Source organism: Camelus bactrianus, chromosome 5 (genome assembly GCF_048773025.1).
Source record: "Camelus bactrianus isolate YW-2024 breed Bactrian camel chromosome 5, ASM4877302v1, whole genome shotgun sequence".
Classification (NCBI taxonomy): Eukaryota; Metazoa; Chordata; class Mammalia; order Artiodactyla; family Camelidae; genus Camelus; species Camelus bactrianus.
The window spans coordinates 98,390,604-98,412,797 of record NC_133543.1 but is presented as its reverse complement, the minus strand read 5'-3'; the positions used below and the strand labels follow the sequence as shown (position 1 = coordinate 98,412,797).

The window sequence follows — 22,194 nt, the reverse complement described above, 5'->3', positions numbered from 1 at the left end:
TAATATATATTTATAAAAGAAAACAATTACCCTCATATCTCTCAAAATCAATTAACATGGAAAACTTACTTCACAGACCCCTTTCCCCAATGAAATGTAGAAATGACAACACATGTCCTCACAGGGGCAAGGTAACATTCATGTTACCATGAATGTCTGCCAGCCCAAGCAAGTCTCTCACTCTGAAATAAAACTAATGAAACTGTATGGTACCAGAGCATTTTCACAGTATGTTCACATACATCACCCCTTTTAATCCACACCATAACTTCATACAATAGGTAGAGCAGACACTATTATTCCAGTTTCACCAAGGAAGTAGGAGTAGTGAAGGAGCAGTCAGTTGATGACCGCATGCAAGGATCCTAATGCTGACTGTATTGACCTGTTCTCCACACAAGCAAGAATCAGAGCATTATGGGAAGAGCCGTGAAAACCTACATCAAAATATTGCTTAAGTAGCCATGGGACTCCCTGAATGCTGAAGTCAACCCAATAGAGGTCCTGAAAGTCTGTGGTGTGTCAGGCACTGCAAATGACCCTCTGTCCTTGGAAAGTTCATGTGCTAGAAATGAGACAAAGATGCAAACAAACATTGAAAGTACATGGTGTTGGTGACTGCTGGCAAGCAGTACATCCAATGGCAGTGAGAAGGGAGCCAGGCAGTTGACAGTGAACCCCTGAGTTGAAAATGAGAAGGCTGAGTAGGAGCTGGCTAGATGGACGTGCATGGGGAGTATTCCAGAAAGGGAGACGACAGTGTGCAAAGGCACAAAATCAAGAGCAGAATGAGAAAGACAAAGGTTCTATGTGTCTAAACATGTTGCAGAGACCAGACCATGAAAGGCCTCACATGACATGAAAAGCATGCATTTTATATTTTAGGGATGGAAAGTAACTGAAAATTCTGAGAATAACATGATCAGAATTATATTTGATGAGGAGTCAAGGGTTAGTCTATTGCTCCTTTGAAGATAATCTTTTCCTCTAGCTGCTTTTAAGATTTTCCCTTTAGTTTTCTGTAGTTTCATCTTGATGTATCTAAGTTTGGATTTTTTTGTTTTTTTTCATTCTACTTGCAATCATTGGTCTTAAATGTGTGGTTTGGTATCTCACCTGTTATGGAAAATCTCAGCCATTATCTTCAGATTCCGCCTTTGCTCGTTTTCTCTCTCATCTCCTACAGAGATCTCTAATTAAACTAGTTAGACCTCACTCTATTCTCTACATCTCTTACCCTCTTTCTCTGCATTTTCTATCTGTCCCTCCATGCTATACTCTGAGTAAAGTTTTCTTACTATCTTCCAGTTTAATTTTGTCTTCAGCTTTATTCAATCTTCTGTTAAATCCATCCTTGAGGCTTTTGTCTTTTAACTATTTAACAGAATGGACACTTTTCCTTATCTACTAAGTTTTTAATTTCATTATTGTTATGTTCATTTCTAAAAGTTTTACTTGGTTCTTTTTTAATTTGCTATGTCACATTTCACAGTTTCCTATTCTTTGCAGATATCTTCAAGCTTATCTTTAATTTCTTTAAACACAGTATTTTTTTTATAGATGGCAATGATTCCAACACATAATGACATTGATGAAGGGTTGTTTCTGTTGTTTGTGATTGCTGATAGTTCTTGCCCTTGGACTATGGTTTCCTTGGGTGCCTGGTTATATTTATGTGCTGGTCACTGAATAATTTGAGGCTTAGGTTAAAGAAACCTTCCTTTTGAAAGAATTTCCACTTGATTTTTGCTAGATACCCACAGGCACTACCAGCCCGTAAACCAACGCAAGACTTGAGATTCCTTGGTTGACCCAGTCAGCTTGAGCCTGGGCTACAATTCCACATGAAAGCTGGTGTGTTCCAGGTCTATCCTCACCCTGATGGTGTAGTCCCCTGGGGTCCCAGCTTCTTGTGAGGACTCTGGGCTTTATTTCTGTCCCCACGACCTCTGGTCAAGCCTGCCCTCTTGTATGGGTTCTCCATTCTAATTTTAACCTGATAATGCCTGTCAGCTCTTCAATGCTTTAAGAAGTAGGGTTTGTTTGGGGTTTTTTTTTTTTATTATTTTATCTAAGTATTTTTGGTTGTTTCAGTGTGAAGGCATGCACCTGAATAACAGCCCACCATTACTATCAACAGAAAGTCACTAGGTTTGTATTTTAGACGTATTTTTCAGCGGCACTGTAGAAAATAGTCAGTAAGCAGTGACAGGTATGAAACCAGGGAAGGGGCAGTGGTGATCTGCGCAGGAAACGCAACAAGAAGACAGTAAGGAAGCTACTGGGATAGTGCCTGATGCTACATTAAGGCAGAAGCAGAAGGGATGGAGAGAAGAGGCAGGTATTCTCCCATTTATTTTTCTCAGCAATACCATGAAGGAAGTATCACTATTTTGGCTTTTAGAGAATAGCAATCAGCAGTTCAGAGAGGTAAAGTAACTTATCCCAGGGGTCATCCAAGGAGATGGTTAGTAGAGGCAGCATCAGAACCCAGTAAGACTCCAAGTCCCAACTCTTCTCACCACAGTATGATGAGATCTGGAAGAAAGACAGGTGCATGTGGGTGGGTTCCAGTGAGGATGGCAGAGTTGCCAAAATGTTTACAATTCAGCTTACAGAATTTGAAAGATTTTAAATCTTAGAAGATGTCCAGTGATGAACAGCTCTCTATATAACTTCACTGCTTCCACTCATAGAAATGACAGAGTAGTTAAAAGCATCAGCTTTGGAGTCACAAGACCTAAAATCAAACCTAGGTCCTGTGACTTGAACTATGTGGCTTTGAACAAGTTACTCCCTCTATTTCCTCCTTTGTAAATCAGGAATAGCTTATGTGGGTCATGTTTACATGTAGTGCCCCAGCACAAAGTACATTAACAAAAGTTGTTAGATACCACTAATGTTGCTGTTGTCATGGTTATTATTATTAGCTTTGGTAATGAGTTTTGAATGACTCCAACCCTGTTACCTTGGACACAAGCAACTGGACAGGACTGGTATACAGGACGATGGCAACATTATAAAATGGGTCACATTTCCTCATTTGTAAAATGTAACCCCTCTTTACAGGGTTAATGGGAAGATTAAATAAACATGTCTAAAAGTGCTACAGTGGCTAGAACACAGTAAGCACTCAGTAACTGCTGTATAAAATATATTTAAATTGCATTTTACTTTTCTGTATGCTTGGTACATTCTGTGCAAAGTAAAGTAAGGAGGAATAAGAGATGGTGCCATATAGGCAGGCTGAGGCCAGAGCAACACTGAAAAATCTGAATCTATCCCAAAGGCGATGGAGACATATAGAAGAAAGTAGGCAAGAGACTAACATGACTTGTGCTTTAAGAAACGTATCCTGGTTGCTGTTTGGGGAACAGATTTAGAAGTGAAACTGGAGGCAGAAAGGCCAGTTAGCAGGTTAAGGCAATATATCAGACTAGTGGCAGAGGGAATGGAGGGTTCCAGATACAGAGGTATTTAGAAAGAAGAACTGACAAGATTACTTAGATGCTAGTGGGGAACTGGAGGCAGGGGAGGCTACCTGGGGTAGAGTAAGGAATGGGAAATTTTTTTCATTTCCTTATAACAGAAGTTCTCAAAGTATAGTTTGATCAGCAACATCAGCATTACCTGGAGACTCTCAGAAATGCAAATTCTCAGGCCCTTTTCCAGATCTACTGACTTAGAACCTCTGGCGGGTGGAGCCCAAAAATCTGAACAAGCCTTCCAGGAGACTCTGATGCCCACTAAAGTGGAGAGCCACTGCTCTAGACAAATAAGCAATGAGCCACCGTAGGAAGAGCATCTTCAGGCAATCAGGAGGGGATGTAACTTCAGTCGGACTTAGTGAGTTTGAGGTGTTGGATACTAGATCTGATACTTAAGAAAGAGGAAATGAGGGTGCTGCCTGTATACAGAGGGCAAACGAACAAGCGGACTGGCTCCCTCGGAGATGTTTCAGAATCAGAAGGGAAGAGAACCTAGGACAGAGCAGTGTAGACCTAGTGAAAAGGTCACAGGCAAACCTCGTGAGACTAGTTTTAAAGAAGGAAATGGAGTGGAGTCAGAATGGCGTGTAGGGGAAATGAGTGCAAGGTGAGCGGTGGAGGTGAGGGTGTGCACTGGGCTCTGGGAGGCTGGCTGGGAAGGAGTGGAATAGCACCGGGTGGGAGCTGTCAGTGGAGAAAGAAATCACAACGTGGTTTCCTTATTTTTTTAAGATAAGGGAAGCTTGGATACAGTTAATTGCTGAAAGGAAAGAACGACTAAAGAAGGTGCGGTCAAACGGAGCACAGTTAGGAAAGGGAGGGTGCACTGGGCAGGAAGGGATGGAATCCAGAACCCAGGGAAAGGATTAACCTCAGGCAGCAGGGCAGAGAGATGTCAACTTCATTGTATCAAAATAAAGGGAGGAGGGAATGAGTCCAGAAACAAGCCATTCATAGGTCTGGCCGTGGAAAGTTTAGGGGGGTTCCACAGGGGAAAGCGGGGGGGAGGGGGTCGCAACAGTTTTTTGTTTTTTGAAACACAGAAGTCAATTAATCCACTGAAAAATGCTAGAGGAGGTGGAGGATACCCAACACATTCAGAGCTGGGTTCCACAACTCCAGGGGAGGATCACATACGAATGTTGTCCCAAAACTGTGGCCCCGAACGTGCCAGGTACTGTGCTCTATGCATTCAAAATAGTAATAGTACCCAGTTATTATTGAGCCCCTGTGGCACACCCCGGGTACTGTGTCAGGTGATTTACATGCACTACCACATTTAATATTCTGCAATAATCCAATGAGGTAGGCGGGTATTACCATGCCAGTTTTAGAGATGAAGCTCTAAAAGGTCATTTAGGAAATGAGGCTCACAAAGATCAAATACCATGCTTGCCCATGGATATCAGTTAGCAAGTGGCAAGGGCAGCACCCAAACATGAAGCCTCATTCTCTTCCCCTGATGCCACACAACCTTCAGGATTTGAACAGGATCAACGGAAGTGAGAACAGAAAAGAAAACATAATTTTTGAGAGATGTGCCTCAGTGATAGGACTGGAGAAGTCAGTCAACTCTTGAGCTCATTTTGAGTTTGGGGTGACAGTGAGATATGAGGATGGTGGTGTTTTCTACCCAAGCTGGAGAGATTTTTCTACTTTCCGGCAGAGGTCGGGAATATCAATTAGATGATAACGCTGTCTGAAAGTAGACATGTGTAGAGACTGGGGAGAGACAGACTTAACACAAGAGTAACAGGATGAATAAATGAATGAAAAGAAAGCTAAGACTCAAGAATTGAAATGAAAAATAAACCCTTCACTACTGAAATTTCCTCCACTGTTCTAACTTATAGACTAGTGAGAGATTAAGAACAAGGGTACTCATTGTGGCAGGATTTGGTCACCCTTCTCACCAGGCTGACCATGCAGATACCTGCAGGTTCCTGAGTTGGAGCAATGCCCTGGAGAGCATGGTTTTCGGACCCAAACCTAAGTCCTTCATGGGGTCTTTTTCTCAGATGGGGCTTTTCACAGATTCCCATTCCCAGCTGTTAACTGTATTAATTACATCATCAGCATTGCTTTTCTCTGAGCACTCTCTGCTCCAAATCTTTCTCTTGCCCAGGAGAAACCACTTTTAAATGTCTTTCTACTAAAGCTTTAATTGGCTTTTAGCTTCATGGCTCCCAAAAGACCCAAAATGTAGGCACACACACTTATGTGCTCCCATCTACAGCTGGCTTTAACTTACTAATTCTGCATCTTTCCCCAGCAGATAAATGACTCCTCCAAGTTTAAGCTGACTTCCATGTGAGTTTTTCTAAAAAGGGACCAAACTTGATCTGTTACTGTGATACCTTTTCAACACCAGAAACACAGTGTTTACTAAAATCTGACTACTATTTTTTTAACTTGTCTCCTACAGGTTAGCTATCCATCAAAACTTAAAAAAATGAAAAGGGTGCTGAGCCATCTTAGAGGGTTAAGTAGAGACTGGCTCAAAGCATGGGAAGCTAAAGAAAATGAGTTTTGCTGTGTTTTGAGTCTGTGATCCCACATTTATCAAACATATTTTGTCTTTCTCATGTTCCAAGTCTCTTAAAGCACATGTGATATTTCACCTTATTGAATATTTCCAACAGAGATAATAAGATCCAGCCCACTGCTTAGGCAAAAGGGAAAGAACTAAAATGCTGCTTCTCCAAGAGTCAGTCCTATTTATCAATTCATCTACTGTGACCTAAAAATAGCAGGACCCCAAAATGATCATTACCAGGCAAATGAAAACAATTTAAAGAAGAAAAAAATTGATTTTTATAGACTTTATCATTTCTGAGACCCATCAGGCCCTCTGGGAAACAGAACAATGTACCTCCCCAAAACCAGCTAATGTTTGAAGCATCTTCAGTGGAAAATTGCTTCTCCTTAATAAGGTAACAAATTTTAGATCTAAATGCAAATCAGGCAGATCACTCCAGCCAGGTAATACACACATGGATGAGTCATTGCTTTTGATGCCAAATTGGCAAATCTGAAAGTTTTAGAATGGATCCTATGTGGCTGCTGTGGAGAAAAAGGATTCAGGTGTCAAAACAGGAGAGCAACTAGTTTGGTCCTTCTTCACTTTCAAAGAAGGAAAAGAAGGGTAATCTTGTGCAGAACACTTGCTGAGTACAAGACTCTGATCTGGGGGTTGCAAATGGATGAAAGATGAACAAAAACAGTTATATGAGGGAAATAAAGAAAATATTCAACCATAATAATATCAGTCATGGAATATGAACTGGGAAAAAAAGTGTGTAAAGAAGAGTCACAGAAAGGAAAGATCACATATTTAGTTGGAAGAACTAAGTTAAGACTCAGGGAGAAAACATCGTGTGGTGAGCAGATTCTATGATGGCCCCTGGTGGTCCTCACACCTCCTAGCCTTCCCATCTGTTGTATAATTAACTCCCTTTGAGTGTGGCCAGGACCTATGACTTGCTTCTAACCAACAGAATATGGCCAATATGATGTGCTGTCACTTCCATGATTAGGTTACATAGGACTGTAACTTCCACCTTGATAACAGACTCTCTTCCTTGCTGGATCTGATGCAGCCAGCTGCCATATGGAGAGGCCCAAGCAGCAAGAAACTGAGGGCAGCCACCTGCCAGCAGCCAGCAAGGAACTGAGGTCCTCAGTCCAAAAGCCCACAAGGAACCGAATCTGGCCAACAACCATATAAGCCTGGAAGAAGTTCCTTTCCCAGCAGAGCCTTCAGATAATCAACACCTTGATTGCAGCCTTGTGAGAAACCCTGAAGCAGAGGACTGCACTGGGCCATGCCCAGATTCCTGATTAAAGGGAAACTGTTTCCTGTACTCACAACACTTAGGATACCAAATGTACAGGTTTCCCACACCAAGTATCTCTCCAGTTCTCTGTAGACTCCACCCGGATGTCCTGTAATTTAATTCAATTCTGACACTACCTGGAATTAATACAGACCTCACAGGTTAAGGGCTCATTCCCACGAGACTGCCCCCACTTCAGACACCAAATGAAAGGAGTGGGTCTCACTCTAAGTTGGCTACAAACCGAGGGGAGTTCCCATGACTCTCTCCTTAGGTTCAGTCATTTGTTATAATGGTTCACAGAACTCAGGGCAACACTCAACTTAAATTTACTGGTTTAGTACAAAGGATATCATAAAGGATACAGCCAAAGAGGTACACTAGGAGGCCCAGAAGGATCCCAAGCACAGGAGCTTCTGTGGATATATTTACCAACCCAGAAGCCCTCTAAATCCTATAGCTCAGAAAATTTTATGAAGGCTTCTTCATGGAAGAATAATCAATTATTGACTCAATCTCCAGCCCCTCTTCCCTCCCTGAAGGACAGAAGTGGGACTGAAAATTTCAAGCTTCTAACCATGGCCTGAAATGATTACAATCATTTCATGACACCCCATCCTGAAGCTATCCAGCAGTCCACCAAGAGCTGCCTCATAGAACAATAGATGCTCCTATTACTCAGGAAATTCCAAGAGATTTAGGAGCTCTGTGTAAGGTGCTCCTCTCACCCCCATCACTCAGGAAATTACAACAGTTTCAGGAGCTCTGTGTCAAGGAACCAGGGTCAAACACCAAATATTAGAACAAAAGGTGCTCCTAGCACCCATATCACTCAGGAAATTACAAGGGCTGAGTCACCCATATCACTCAGGAAATTACAAGCTAAATATATATTTTGTATTATGCTACACTGACCCATAGAAAATGTGAGATAGTAAACTATGTGAGATAGATAAGCCACTAAGTTTGTGGCAATTTGTTACAAGGCAATAAATAATGAATACACATCTAAAATGACAGTTGACATTTGAAGGTTAGAGGAATTTTCACAAGAGAAGGGGAATTAGGCAGCATTCATGGCAGAAAAGAGAAGGCACAGAGATACAAAGGCAGAAGAGGGAACGGAGTGCTTAGGAGAATACAAAATCCGGTTTGGTTGGACGTGAGGTCTGTGTGGGCAGGTACGAGAACATAGGCTGAGAGGCAGGCAGGAGACCCCTGGTGGACAAGGGGAGCCCAAAAGAGCCATTAGAGCTCATCACTGGCATCATGTGGTCCAAGTACCTCCACAGGAAGATTCATTTGACACTTGCTTCAAGAGGCAACAGGCTTCAAAAAATGATTTAGAAAATGCCCTTAAAGAAATGTTATGCTTTATCCTTTTTAAGGTACTTTCCCTTCCATTACCTCATTTGATTTATGCAAGAACCTGTGAAGAAGTGAAGGCAGGTATTTATTATGAAGGTCTTTTTTTTTAACAAATAAGGAAAACGAAGCACCAAGAGGCAAGAATGACTGGCAAAACTCTTGTTCAGTACTTTTCGGATTCCTACTAGGAGGGTGCCACATTTTGTTGGCTCCCCCTTTCCTGGTGGAGATGCAAACAGGGCTAGCCAGACAAGTTTGGATTCTGGCCCCAGTGCACCAGGCTGGGCCCAAGGAGCATTTATACCTGGAACAGTAGGTGCAAGGAGGCATGTGTGAACTGCAGAGTCAAGAATACTGTAGTCTAATCCACAGAGGTTTATATCAAAGGAGCTTTGAGACAAGGAGGGTCAAAATGAGCATCATTTCCCAAGTCAATTCTATCAAGTTCATACTCGACTGCTGCCTCTGACTCAAGCAAATGAGTCAGAGCTGAGAGGACTAGCCAAATACAGGTCAGCTAACTAGGAGCAGAGATGAGAGACTTCACCATGCTGAGTTTTACTCAGAGGCCTAGTGAAAGGGTGTGCAGGAACCCACTTAAAGGGATAGGAGTGACTCATTAATTTTTTAGTAGTTTCTAAAGCAATATCTGAAAACCAGGGACAATTTTCTATTGAAAAATGTTAAATAAGATCCGTCCTTAATGGTGGACATTCTGTATCCAGAGTAGGACAGCTGTCAGTTCCCTCTTCCCATCCAGAGCCACACAAGCCAGTTTTTTCCCCCAATAGGCTTAGTTGGAATATTCAACAGCTTTTTGTAAAACTCAACAGGTTATAGTGACCATTATTTCATTAGTCAAGCCAAGATTTCCCCTGATATGTTGCTGCATAACATGAAAAAACCAGTTGGTAGTTCTCAAGGGAGAATGGGCATAATTTAGAAAGACCCAAAGGGGAAATCAATGCCAGGAAGATGAATGTGCAGGCTCGTAACTCTGCACAGTGGCAATGAAAGCGTCTCTACCAAACCAAAAATATGCATGAAACCTTATGGGAAGCAGGTTAAACACTAAGTTACCAAAAAAAAAAAAAAAAAAAGGCTTCATTATTCAACTGAATACACTGGCATATGCTGACTAGAGGGATAAATAGGGAAGAGCTACTTAATTAGGTCTTCCCTTCTTGGAGTCTCAAGACCTGAAAACTGCCTTCACAGGCAACAGTGCTCAGAATCCCAGTTCAAGGGAAGTGGAGATGAAGACATGAACCATCCCCACCTATAGCTGATTCTCAGTTTTCCAGTTCAATAAATACCAAATTCAACTTTTCTCTTTTGATCCATTCTTTCAAAATAATGGTTAAATGCAAAACCAACAAACAAAAAACCTCCCCTGAATAAAGGTTATTTTAAATAATTGTGAGAATCAGTCTTTTTAAATGAAAACAATCTTTAATCATTCGATATCCACAAAGGAAAGAGAGGCATTCCTTTGTTTCTTGAAAATACTCATCACTTCCTTCTCAGTTCTGTACACGTTTCTGTTAGATTTGTATAAGGCTCTCAAAATCTTTATCAGTTACTTCCCAACCACCACCCTTGCCCCTGAGTTTGCCATATATACCAGCTTATGCCTTGGTTTTATAGGATACTGACTACTTCAGATAATTCTAACTGTGAACCATGTACTTGATAATCTTATCAACTTCCCATAGCTTCAATTGATAATATTCAGATCAATAACTTACCATCCCCTCTCTGGGTCTAAACTTCTATTTCCAATCGCCCCCTGGATGTCATAACCTAAATGTCCCCCACATAATTCAACATATGATCAGATTCATTGTCCATCTTGCACCTGGTCTTATTTCTTTCATTTAAAAACGTCAGCACCAGTGCAACTGCTAAACTAGGTATCAAATTAATCTCATTCTTGAATGCTCCTCTGCCTTAAGTTCCACATCTGATCTGCCATCGAATGCTATCAATTCCAGTTCTGAAATATCTTGCCTACCCATCCCTTCTTCTGCAGTTCAGCTGCCGTTGCTCTCAGTCAGGTCTTCAAGCATCTTAAGTGGTCCCATGCCATGTCCCAATTTCTCTCCACTAACAATCAGTCTCCTTTCCTTAACAGCTTTGGATGACTTCCCACTATGCAGATCTCTTAGCAGCCACAGATAACTGGACAAAACTTCACCATAGCTTATTTTTCTAGCTTTTTCTCCAGACTCCCCACCATTCACTATTCCACTGCACTATTACTTGCATTCTACCTGCCATCCACCTCTGTGCCCCTGTTCATACCAAGCGTATTTTTCACCCTTCTTCACCTGGAAAACTACTCATCCTTCAAGATCTAGAGAATAAACTGTCTTATTTTTCCCCCTCTTCCCTCCTCCTCCTTTCACCTTCTCCCACTTCTTCTCTGAATGGTCCCTCCTTCCCTCTGCAAATCTGTTCCTCTTCTCTATGTGCACTGTCTGTGCTTACTAGCAGCCTCTGTTCCCTAAAGACTCTGTCTCCAGCCCTCACTCCACATGACACCTTAACCCCAGAGTCCTCAAGCTGTGAAGAAAAAAATCTAATGGGTCACTGGCCAGTCAATGTGTTGATGTTGCTTGAGTCAGGAGTACACTCGTGATCCAACTAAGGCCCTGCAGACAAGGCAAACTGCATTTACCATTTTAATAAAGGAAATTCCCACTGAAGAGGACCAAGGCAGGTAAGATCCAGAACACGTATCTGTTACTGTATCTCTCTTATGCAATAACTTCACCTCAAAGACAAGCATCTGGATTTTACTCTATTCATCTTTCTTTTCCTAGTAAGTAGCAGAATGCCTGGTTTGTCATCCCCTGTGTATCTGCTTGGATGCTCTTAGTTGAGGTGACAGAACATTCAATACAAACTGGCTTATATCTCAAAGGTGACTCACTGGCTCATGCAATTAGAAGTCCAGAAATAAGGCAAGCCTCAGGGTCAGCTAATCCAAGACCCTGCCCACCAATGGCTGTAGGGGCCCAGATTTTTTTCTGCTTCTCCACTCTTCTACCCTCAACACTTGGTTAGTCATAGGGTAGCTGCCAGGAGCAAATGGGGATAAATGTTTCATGTTCCCATCCATCAGGAAACTACTTACATCTTAGAATTCTAAGTAGAAGTCACCCTGCTTAGGTCATGTGCCTATGAGAAGAGGAAATAGTATGAAGCTGCAATGTCAAATACATTACCCACAAGCCACATGTAGCTATTTAAAATAAAATTAATTAAAATGAAATATAATTAAAAATTCAGTTTCTCAGTCACATATTTCAAGTGCTCAACTTCCACAAACAGCTAGTGGCTACAGTACTGAACAGTACAGAAAGTTCTATTGGCATAAGTAACTGATACAAGTAACTGATACAAGGCAACCAAAACTCGGCAACTGGGGTCAACTCAGCCCAAAGTCTAAGGAATGTAGGGAAGGAGTAGATGTCCAGATGAAAATCTGGGTGTATGGGAAAGGAAAAGAGGGAAACAGACACTAGGTGGGTGTGAAAAATGCCCACTAAATTCTTACAGAAAGATATTAAACTCATCTGGCATGATTTGCTGTTCAAAAAATATAACCAACTAGTAGAAGTTGTCTGTTGTTATTATAGATATAAGGTGTTTTACTTTTATGAACTCACTAACTTCCTGTGGGACACTGGACAAGCCAAGCAACTTCTCTGAGTCTCAGTTTCCTCGTCTGTAAAACAAAAGGGGTGAACTAGATCAGTTGTTTCTAACCTTTTAATCAGAATAGAATGTTACAATACATTTTTTAAAGCTAAATTTGCCCAGGATCTCACACTTTGAAGTATTTTTAGTAACTTAAATGCATCAAAAATTAATTTGTCATCCTGTTTTTAATGAAAAACATTTAACTGCTAATTAGAGCCCCTGATCAGCAAGAAAAGTCAGTGTTACCATAGTTGGTTGCTATCGTTTGTATCAAAAGTAAAATAAGTTGACCTTTCAGTCTTATTTAAAGCAAACAAACTATTTGCATTTAAGGTCATGAAATATCTATAAATAATTAAAGTACTCCACTGGAAGCCCCTAGGGGTGGACTACCACTTGTCAAGAAGACTACTTGATCTTGTAGGACCCATACAGGTCCAGAATTCTATGACTTCTATGGCAATATAACTGTAAACACATATGACCCTTGTCATCAGCATGGACTGGCCTGACCTGGGGGATGAGTAGATGGACTAGGAAAAAAGATTCCTAGAGTGACTGGAAATAAGGAAAAATGATATAATCCCACAAAGTTGTTGATCTATATTTTTCATTACCAGTAAGCCCCCCAAAAGTGGATTATTAAATAATCCAGGGAGCCAAGTATAAACCTACTTAAAGCGGACAGCAAGCAATCAGGAGCACAATACTGCAAAGGATACTAAAAAAGCCAGGGGAGGGTGACTTCGGAGACCTTCATGTCTTCCTTCACCTCAGCTGAGGAGCAGGGCAGGCACACGTAATGACTGACATGCTAGAGGCCTGGGAACTCCTGTGTCCAGATAACAGCATGAACAATGTTTAATATAAATTATGTCCTTTTATTTACATTTCTATTTCAACAATTTTTTGTTAAAGGTGCTAGCAAGAAGGCTGACAGGCATGTCTGTTCCTAGGTGTTATAAGGAATGGATTGGGTCAGGGTATATTCTACAAAATAAGTTACTTGTAACTTTAGAAAAAGGTTCTAAAACCCAAGCTCCCTTGGCCCATTGATACAATAAAGAGAAAATAGGTAGGAGAGACTCCACCATAAAAAATGAAAAGAGAAAGAAAAGGTCAAGCCAGAGGAAGAACTGGACAAGCTCTAGTTATATTTCAATAAAGAAAAGATGTAATTATTACTTTTTCAAGATTTCTTATAACTCAACATAAAAGTTATGGATTTGATATTAATATTTATGCATTAACTATTATGTATAATAGTTACATATTTAATACTAATAGTTATGTATTTAATAACAAAATAATTTCCTTAAAATATCTACATTTCTCTAATAGCTAAGTATATGACCCAGCAAGTCTACTCCTAGGTATATTTCCAATCGAACTGAAAACAGGAACTCACCAATGTTCATTTCAGCATTGTTCAATACTCAATAGCCAAAAGGTAAAAGCAACTCCAGTGTCCATCAACATGGATTGATAAACAAAATGTGGTGTATTCAACATAATGAAATATTTCTCAACCATAAAAAGGGATGACATTCTGACATATGCTACAACAAAGATGAACCTTGAAAACATTACGCTAAATGAAATAAGCCAGACACAAAAGGAGAAATATTGTATGACCCCACTTATATGAAATATCAGGAACAGACAGTTTATAGAGAGAAAATATATCAGTGGTTAGCAGAGGCTGAGGTGGATGAAATGGGGAGTTACTGTTTAACAGTTATACACTTTCTACTCAGAACGATAAAAAAATTTGGAATAGTAATAGATAACAGTAATGGCTGCACAATATCATGAATGTAATTAATGCAACTGAATTGTATACTTAAAATGGTTAAAAACTCAAATTTTGTGCTATATATATTTTACCACACACAAAAATTTTTTAAACCCACAGGTTTCTGTTTCTTACAGAGACTACAGGGCAGAGAACAGTGTGATAAACAATATTTATTGCTTTCAAGGAGGAGAACTCAGGTGGCAGAAAAGAAGAGGTAGGCCCTTGTCCTCTGGCAGTCCCTTAAAGAAACTCCTAGGATAGAGGAGTTCTTCAAGGAACTAACTATGCCAACGACTCTTTACACTACGGTTTCACTCCAAACTCTGACATGAACTTCAACCTACACTTGCAACTACACATGACCACCTCTTTTACATGCCTAAAAGAAAGTCCTTAGTAATACAAGGTAAAAGTAGAGATTAGTTACTAATAATAAATAAAAATAGCAGAAATAAATTTCTACTAAATTAATGCAAGAAGAAGAAAAAAATCCTACAGAAACCAATAATCATTAGTCATGGAGAAAGCTGTCAGCTAAAGAAAGCCCTAGTCCATGTTTCATGTATAAGTTCTTTAAATGTTTCAAGCATCAAGATACTTGATCATTCTCAATGCTATTCTAACCACTCCAAAGAAATGAGAAGAAAGGCTCCTCAGTTCTCCCTACAAAGTTAATAGAGCCTGATACCAAAACACAACAAAGAAAACACAATGAAAAGAAGCTACAGGCCAATCTCATTTTGTAATATAAATTCAAAAAAAAATAAATATTAGCAAACAGAACTGAATTACATGCTAAAACATGCTACAGACCATGTACAAATGAGGGCATAGTCCTATCAGAGACACAAGAATCATTCAGTGTTATATGCTATCAAGTAAACAAGCCAAAGGGGGGAAAAAAAAAACAATCTCCAAAGAAGCTCAAAGGTCTTGAAAGAAAAATTCAATATCCATCCCAATAATAACTTTCAGTAAAAAAAAGAAAGAGAACAGTTGGTTAACTAGGTCTCAAGCCAACAACCAACACTGTGCTTGAGGGTTTAATACTGGAAGCATTCCTATTAAAGTCCGGAAGAAGGCAATCACCACTATTATGTAATACAGTTCTTAAAGCAATGGCCAGTGAAATGAGGTAATAAATAAGAAGCGCAAAATTAGAAAGTTAGGGGCAAAATTATTATTTGCAGATAAAATTCTTTTATACCTAGAAAATCAAAACCACCAAGTAAAAAAATTACTGGAAATAATGAGAGTATTCATTAAGGTATCCAGTTTAAAAACATATAAAACATCCACAAGAGCTTTCTCATAGATCAACAATTACATGTAGAAAATTGCTAGAAAAAATTTCTTTCAAATTAATCTTAAAAAACATGAAGTGTTCAAGTGTTTTCTAATAAGAAATGTGCAATAATGCTATACATAAACTGTTAAACATATTAGGAGGATCTAAGATTCTATAATTCACACTGTGAATAGGTTTGATAAATTAAGATGCACACAGACCAGGCTACAGTCAAAACATGGCACAATCTCCAAAAATCTCCACAATTGAGCAAAAAGATTGAGGCAGTAGATTTTACCTGAATTATTTTAATTAGCACTACATGGGAAAAAATGAGGGAAAAAACCAATCCAATAACCACTTAAAACTAAGGAACTGAAGAACTGCTGCCTTTCCTAACAGTAAAGAATAATTAAAACATTCACTAAAGTCTTATTCAGCATCATCAGCTATCAATTTCAGTAGCTTAAACCAGTGGTTCTCCCAGTGTGGTGTGAGATCCTGTCAGAGGGTCCACAAGGTCAAGACTCTTTTCATAATAATACTAAGACATAATTCGTCCCATTCACTCTCATTTTCTCATGTTTGTAAAGTAGGGGTCAGCAAACTATACTGGCCAGCAGGCTGAATTCAACCATGTCTACTCATTTACATATTCTCTACAGCCACTTTCAGGCTACAACAACACAGCTGAGTAGATGTGACAAAGAAGTCTGTGACACCGAAGCATTTCCTATGTGGCCCTTTACAGAATACCTTTGCTAAGTCCTGCTCTAACAACTAATAGAATGTGTGCTTATGTATTCTTGTGTTTTCTAGAATTTATTAAGATAATTATTTAATAAATTTAAAATATAAAGAAGTACATTTTAGAATTTAACTCCATTTTTTCCCTCAGTATTTTGACTGTGGTTTTATCTACTATAATCTCATTAACCTCACTAATGCCCAATAAATCATTTTAAAATCTGAAGTCTTCCTTATATATACACAGAAACACAACTAGAAGTATACCTATTTTGCAGCATTTTAAAGCTTTCTTAGTTTTAATTTTAAATACACAAATACTGAGAGATATAACCTATGTATGTAGGTATAACAAAATATTAGCAAACCAAATCCAACAGTATGTAAAAAGGATCATATACCATGATCAAATGAAATTTATTTCAGGGACACAAGGATGGTTCAATATTCACAAATCAATCAATGTGATACACCACATTAACAAAAAGAAGGATAAAAATCACATGATCATCTCAATAGATACAGAAAAAGCATTTCACAAAATTCCATATCCATTCATGATAAAATCTCTCATCAAAGATGGTATAGATAGAACATGTATCAACATAATAAAGGCTTTTTATGAGAAAGTCACATCTAATATCAGTGAGAAGCTAAAAGCCTTTCCTCTAAAACCAGAAACAAGAAAGACAAGGATGCACATTCACATCACTTCTACTTAACACAGTATTGGAAGTCCTAGCTATAACAATCAGACAAGAAAAAGAAACAAAGGCATCCAAACTGGAAGGGAAGAAGTAAAATCATCACTATTTGTAGATGACATCATACCATACATATAAAATCCTATATTCTCCATCAAAAAAGTATTGGAACTAACAAGTGAATTCAAAAAAGTTGCCAGATACAAGATTAATATACAGAAATCTTGCTTTTTATACACTAACAATGAACTATCACAAAGAGAAAGCAAAAAACAAACAAACAAAAAACAAACAAACAAAAAAATCCTATTTTAAAACCTCATCAAAAAGAATAAAATACCTAGGAATAAACTTAAATAACAAGGTGAAAGAATTACACTCTGAAAACTATAAAATGCTGATGAAAGAAAGTAAAGATGGTACAAAGAAACAGAAAGATATCCTGTGCTCTTGAATTGGAAGAATTAATATTGTTAAAAGGGCCATACTACCCAAAGCAATCTACAGGTTTAATTCAATCCCTATTAAATACTCATGATATTTTTCATAGAACTAAAACAAATAATACTAAAATTTATATGGAACCACAAAAGTCCCTCAACTGCCAAAGCAATTTTGAGAAAAAAGAACAAAGCTGGAGGCATTACCCTCCCTGACTTCAGACTATACTACAAATCTACAGTAATGAAAACAGTACAGTACTGGCACAAAAACAGACACACAAATCAATGGAACAGAATAAAGAGCCTAGAAGTAAACCCATGCACCTATGATCAATTAATCTACAATAAAGGAGACAAGAATATACAATGGAGAAGACAGTCTCTTCAATAAGTAGTGCTGGGAAAACTGGACAGCCTTGTGTAAAAGAATGATATTACAAATTTCCTTACACCATATACAAAAATAAACTCAAAATGGATTAAAGACCTAAATGTTAAGCCCGGACATCATAAAACTCCTAGAAGAGAACATAGGCAAAATACTCTTTGACATAAATTGTAGTAATATGTTTTGGATCTGTCTCTAAGGCAAAAGAAATAATAGCAAAGGTAAACAAATGGGACCTAATTAAACTTAAAAGCTTTTGCATATCAAAGGAAATCACTGACAAAACGAAAAAACAACCTACCAAATGGGAGAAAATATTTGCAAATGATATGACTGACAAGGGGTTAGTAACCAAAACATACAAACAACTCATGTAACTCAACATCAAAAAAACAAACAACTCAATCAAAAAATGCATATAAGACCTAAATAGTTGTTCCTAAGAAGACATACAGATGGCCAACAGGCACAGAAAAGATGCTCAACATTACTAATTATCAGAGAAATGCAAATCAAAACAACGAAATAGTACCTCACATCTGCCAGAATGGCTATCATCCAAAAGTCTATAAACAACAAACACTGGCAAGGATGTGGAGAAAAGGGAACCCTTGTACACTGTTGCTGGGAATGTAAATTGGTGCAGTCCCTACGGAAAACAGTATGGAAGGTCGTCAAAAAAACTAAAAATAGAACTACCATATGATCCAGCAATTGTGCTACTGAGTACATATCTGGAAAATAGGAAAACACTAATTCAAACAAATACATGCACACCAATATTCACAGCAGCACTATTTACAATAGCCAAGATATGGAAGCAACCCAAGTGTCTATAATCAGCTGAATGGATAAATAAGATGTGGTGTGTATATACATACTAGTATATATACACATACTACTCAGCCAAAAAGTAGAATGAAATTCTGCCATTTATAGCAACTTGAATGGATCTAGAGAATATTATGCTTACTGAAATGTCAGACAGAAAAAGATAAATATTGTATGATATCATTTATATGAGGAATCTGAAAAATAAAACAAATGAGATGTATATAGCAAAACAGAAACAGATTCAGAGATACAGAAAACAAACTAGTGGTTACCAGCAGGGGGAGGGGAATATAGGGGTAGGAGACTAATATAAATGATGTATAAGATAGATAAGCAATAAGGATATACTGTACAGCACAGGGAATTATAGCCATTATTTTGAAATAACTTCTAATGGACTATAATCTATAAAAATACTGAATCATTATGTTGTGTACCTAAACTAATATAATACTGTAAATCAACAATATACTTCAATTAAAAATAACAACAAAAAGATGATTCAGAATGGAGAGTAACAGATAAGCAACTAAAGAAAAAATTAAATGAAGAGCAAAATTTACCTTCATTATTTAATACAAAATAAAGTTTTGCCTCCTTAGATTTTATAATGATAATTTGTTTAAACTTCCACAAGAATGTTTAATATTCTTGGTAATATTGCTAATAAAGGGAAAAGGGCTGCATTAAAGTTAAAAAACATTACACATCACAAAATAGAGCTGGAAAATACCCAATACCATGAATATGTTCATGTCATAGTAAGGATGGATCACAAAAACTCCCAAATAGGCTGCCGTAGAGTTTCTCTCATCACCTGCTAAATGAGAGAGCCTGGTGAAGAGATGGACAAGCAGAATGTGGAGGGCTGATTTGTTTCTGTAGCTTATATGATCCAAAGTACAGGACAAGAGGAGAGCAGGACAGCAGTAGAGGCCAAAAATCCTGAAGCTGCTGCGCTCTGTGAGCAATGCAGCAGAAATAAGATAGGTGTAAATACTTTCATGAAAACTCAAAACAGAGATTATCTGATATATACACAAAAGCAGAGATCACTCTGCAGTGAGGGAGGCAAAAAGACTTAAGTGGCAAGCAATTCATACAAATTATTGTAATCAGCATTAAACAAAGCAGCAGCTCTTGGGGCAGCTGGGGAAAAAGAAGAGGAGGGGGAAGCAGTAGGCATCCGCAGGGTGGTACCTCCCGAAGAGCTCCCCAGCACTGGGAACAGAGAGCTGCACAAGGTATCTGGCACTTGATAGGCTCTTAGTAAAAATATATGAGAGAGATGGATGAATGCATGTTTCATCTTTGTAAAGTCTGGACCCAGCAGAGCTTTGGGAGCATCATAATCACTCTATAAATGCCGAGTGAATGAATAAACACATGGCAAAGGCAAGAAGCGCAGGCTGTAATGGTTTTAAGAGATAGAGCAAGTACTAATGGAAGAACCCTGAAACAATTTATGCCCATGACTCACCACAGCCTCTCTGATTAAATACTTAACATTATTGAAAATATATTTAATCATAGAACATTTTTGCTAGAATGAACTAGTGACATAATTTTGCCCAACTCCCTTATTTTAGAAGCAGAGTGGAGAACTCCAACTTTGCTCACCTTACTCCCAAGTCTACTGCTCTTTCCAATGGCCCAGGCTACCACTAACTGAATACCAGAAGAAAGAGACAAAATATAAGGTATTTCAGGATAAGTTATACAAGAGAAAGCCTCATAAAGTAAATTCACCTTTTTTTTCACATGGGTTTTTCACAACACTGACTTTTTGAAGAGTACAAACTGGTTGTCTTATAGATCGTCTCACATTGAATTTATCTTACTACTTCTCCCAAGGTGTCATTTAGCTAGTTCCAGTATCACCTGTATTTCCAGTATACTAGAGGCTAAGGTGCGAGGCTTGATTCAGGTGAGATATTTTTGGCCTAAATGTTTACATCACAGATCATGTTGCATACAATAATGCATCCCATCAGAAGGCACAAAATGTCAGGTTGTCCCACTATTGGTGAGGCTAAGCTTGACCACTTGGTTAAAGTAGTAACTATCAAATCTGCCTACTATAAAAAAATATTTTGCCCTGTGTAATTATTAAGTAGTAAGTCAACTGTGGCATGATACTTGGACACCATGTGAATATCTTAATCTCCAATAACCTTTCATCCAATGGTTTAGTATCTATTAATGATCCTTGACCAAATTAATTATTACACTGAGTGTTGGACTATCATGAAATCTTTAACCTTTCCTATATGTATTATTATTTGTGAGAAGAGAATCAGCATAATGGTTAAGAGGACAAGTCTAGGACCACTCAATTCTGGCTACATAGTAGAATCCTTGGATCTCTGGGCAGCTTTTTTAAAATGCCAGGTCAACCTAGAATCAGAATGTCTGGAGTGGTATTCAGGCATTAATATTTTTTAAAAGCTATCAGAGGATTCTAAAGGATTCTTACCAACTGTGTAACTTTCTGTTTGAGAATAAAAACTACAAGTATCGCTGAGATAAAATTATTAATATTTGTGAACTACATACTAGGTATGCTATAAGAACCAAATAATTAAACATCATGAGGTGTAATTATAAAGTACTTAGGGCCTAGCACATAGTAAATACCCAATAAGCATCCATGATTATTATGTGTAAATACGTATTTGCATGTATAAGTATTTATATAGAAAGATATCTAAGTACATCCTAGATATAGCAAGGGTATTTAGAGGGAACTTTATAGCTTTAACACTTCAAAGGAAACAAGAAAAGTTAAAAAGAAGTATTCAAGTCAAGAAGTTGAGAAAATGACAAAAAAGCAAACCCCCAAAATCAGGTTAAATAACAAAGATAAGAGCAAATATAAATGATACACAGAACAATACCATCAACAGTAAACACAGAAAACTAACACAACCAAAAATCATGTTTCTTGAAAAGATTATTAAGATAGATCTCTGGCAAACAAGAGTTAAGAAAAAAAGAAGAGTCAAACAATTAAAATACAGAATGGAAAAAGGCAAAAGTACCGACACAAGGAGATTTTTTAAGTAATTAAAGAATATTAATGAGTATTAGGAATATCTACATGCTCATAAATTCAAATGTATACATTCCCATTAAATTATGCCAAAATTGGCACCAAAAAAAGAGAGAAATTGGACAGACCAATTAGAATGAAAGAGAGTGAAAGAGCAAAGATCAGAGCCTTCTGAACAACAGCAGGTGCAGACAATTTTACAACAAATTCTACCAAATTTTAAGGAACAGTTAATTCCTGTCTTATACAAGCTGTCCTAGGAAATAAGTAAACAGTCAAAACCTGACCAGGACATTTCATGAAGCTAATATAATCTTGATTCTAAAAACCAGTTAATGATAAGGAAATGATAGGTCCATTCAACATGATACAGAAATTCTACACTATATGTTACCTAAATAAATCCAATTGTGTATTTAAAAAATAATAATACATCAGGGTTAAGTAGCATTTTTCCTAGGAATTCAAGGATGGCTCAACATCAGAAATAGATTTAGAGGAGAGAAACTGATGATACTCTCAATCAATAAAGAATCAGCT

General features: G+C 38.1%; 1 protein-coding gene across 4 annotated transcripts in view; it reads right to left on the bottom strand.

Moving 5' to 3' along the window:
• The window catches only part of DIS3L2 (DIS3 like 3'-5' exoribonuclease 2), a 321,952-nt gene that overhangs the window by 201,153 nt on the left and 98,605 nt on the right, over positions 1 to 22,194 (bottom strand). The window contains exon 2 of one of the 4 annotated variants that reach the window (XM_074364487.1): positions 12,367 to 12,425. The exons of 2 other annotated variants lie outside the window; for them this stretch is intronic. The gene's annotated coding sequence lies outside the window, so the exon portion shown is untranslated. Of the gene's footprint in view, positions 1 to 12,352; positions 12,426 to 22,194 lie in introns of those variants that run through there. One more of the 4 variants, XM_074364488.1, reaches the window with a different exon arrangement.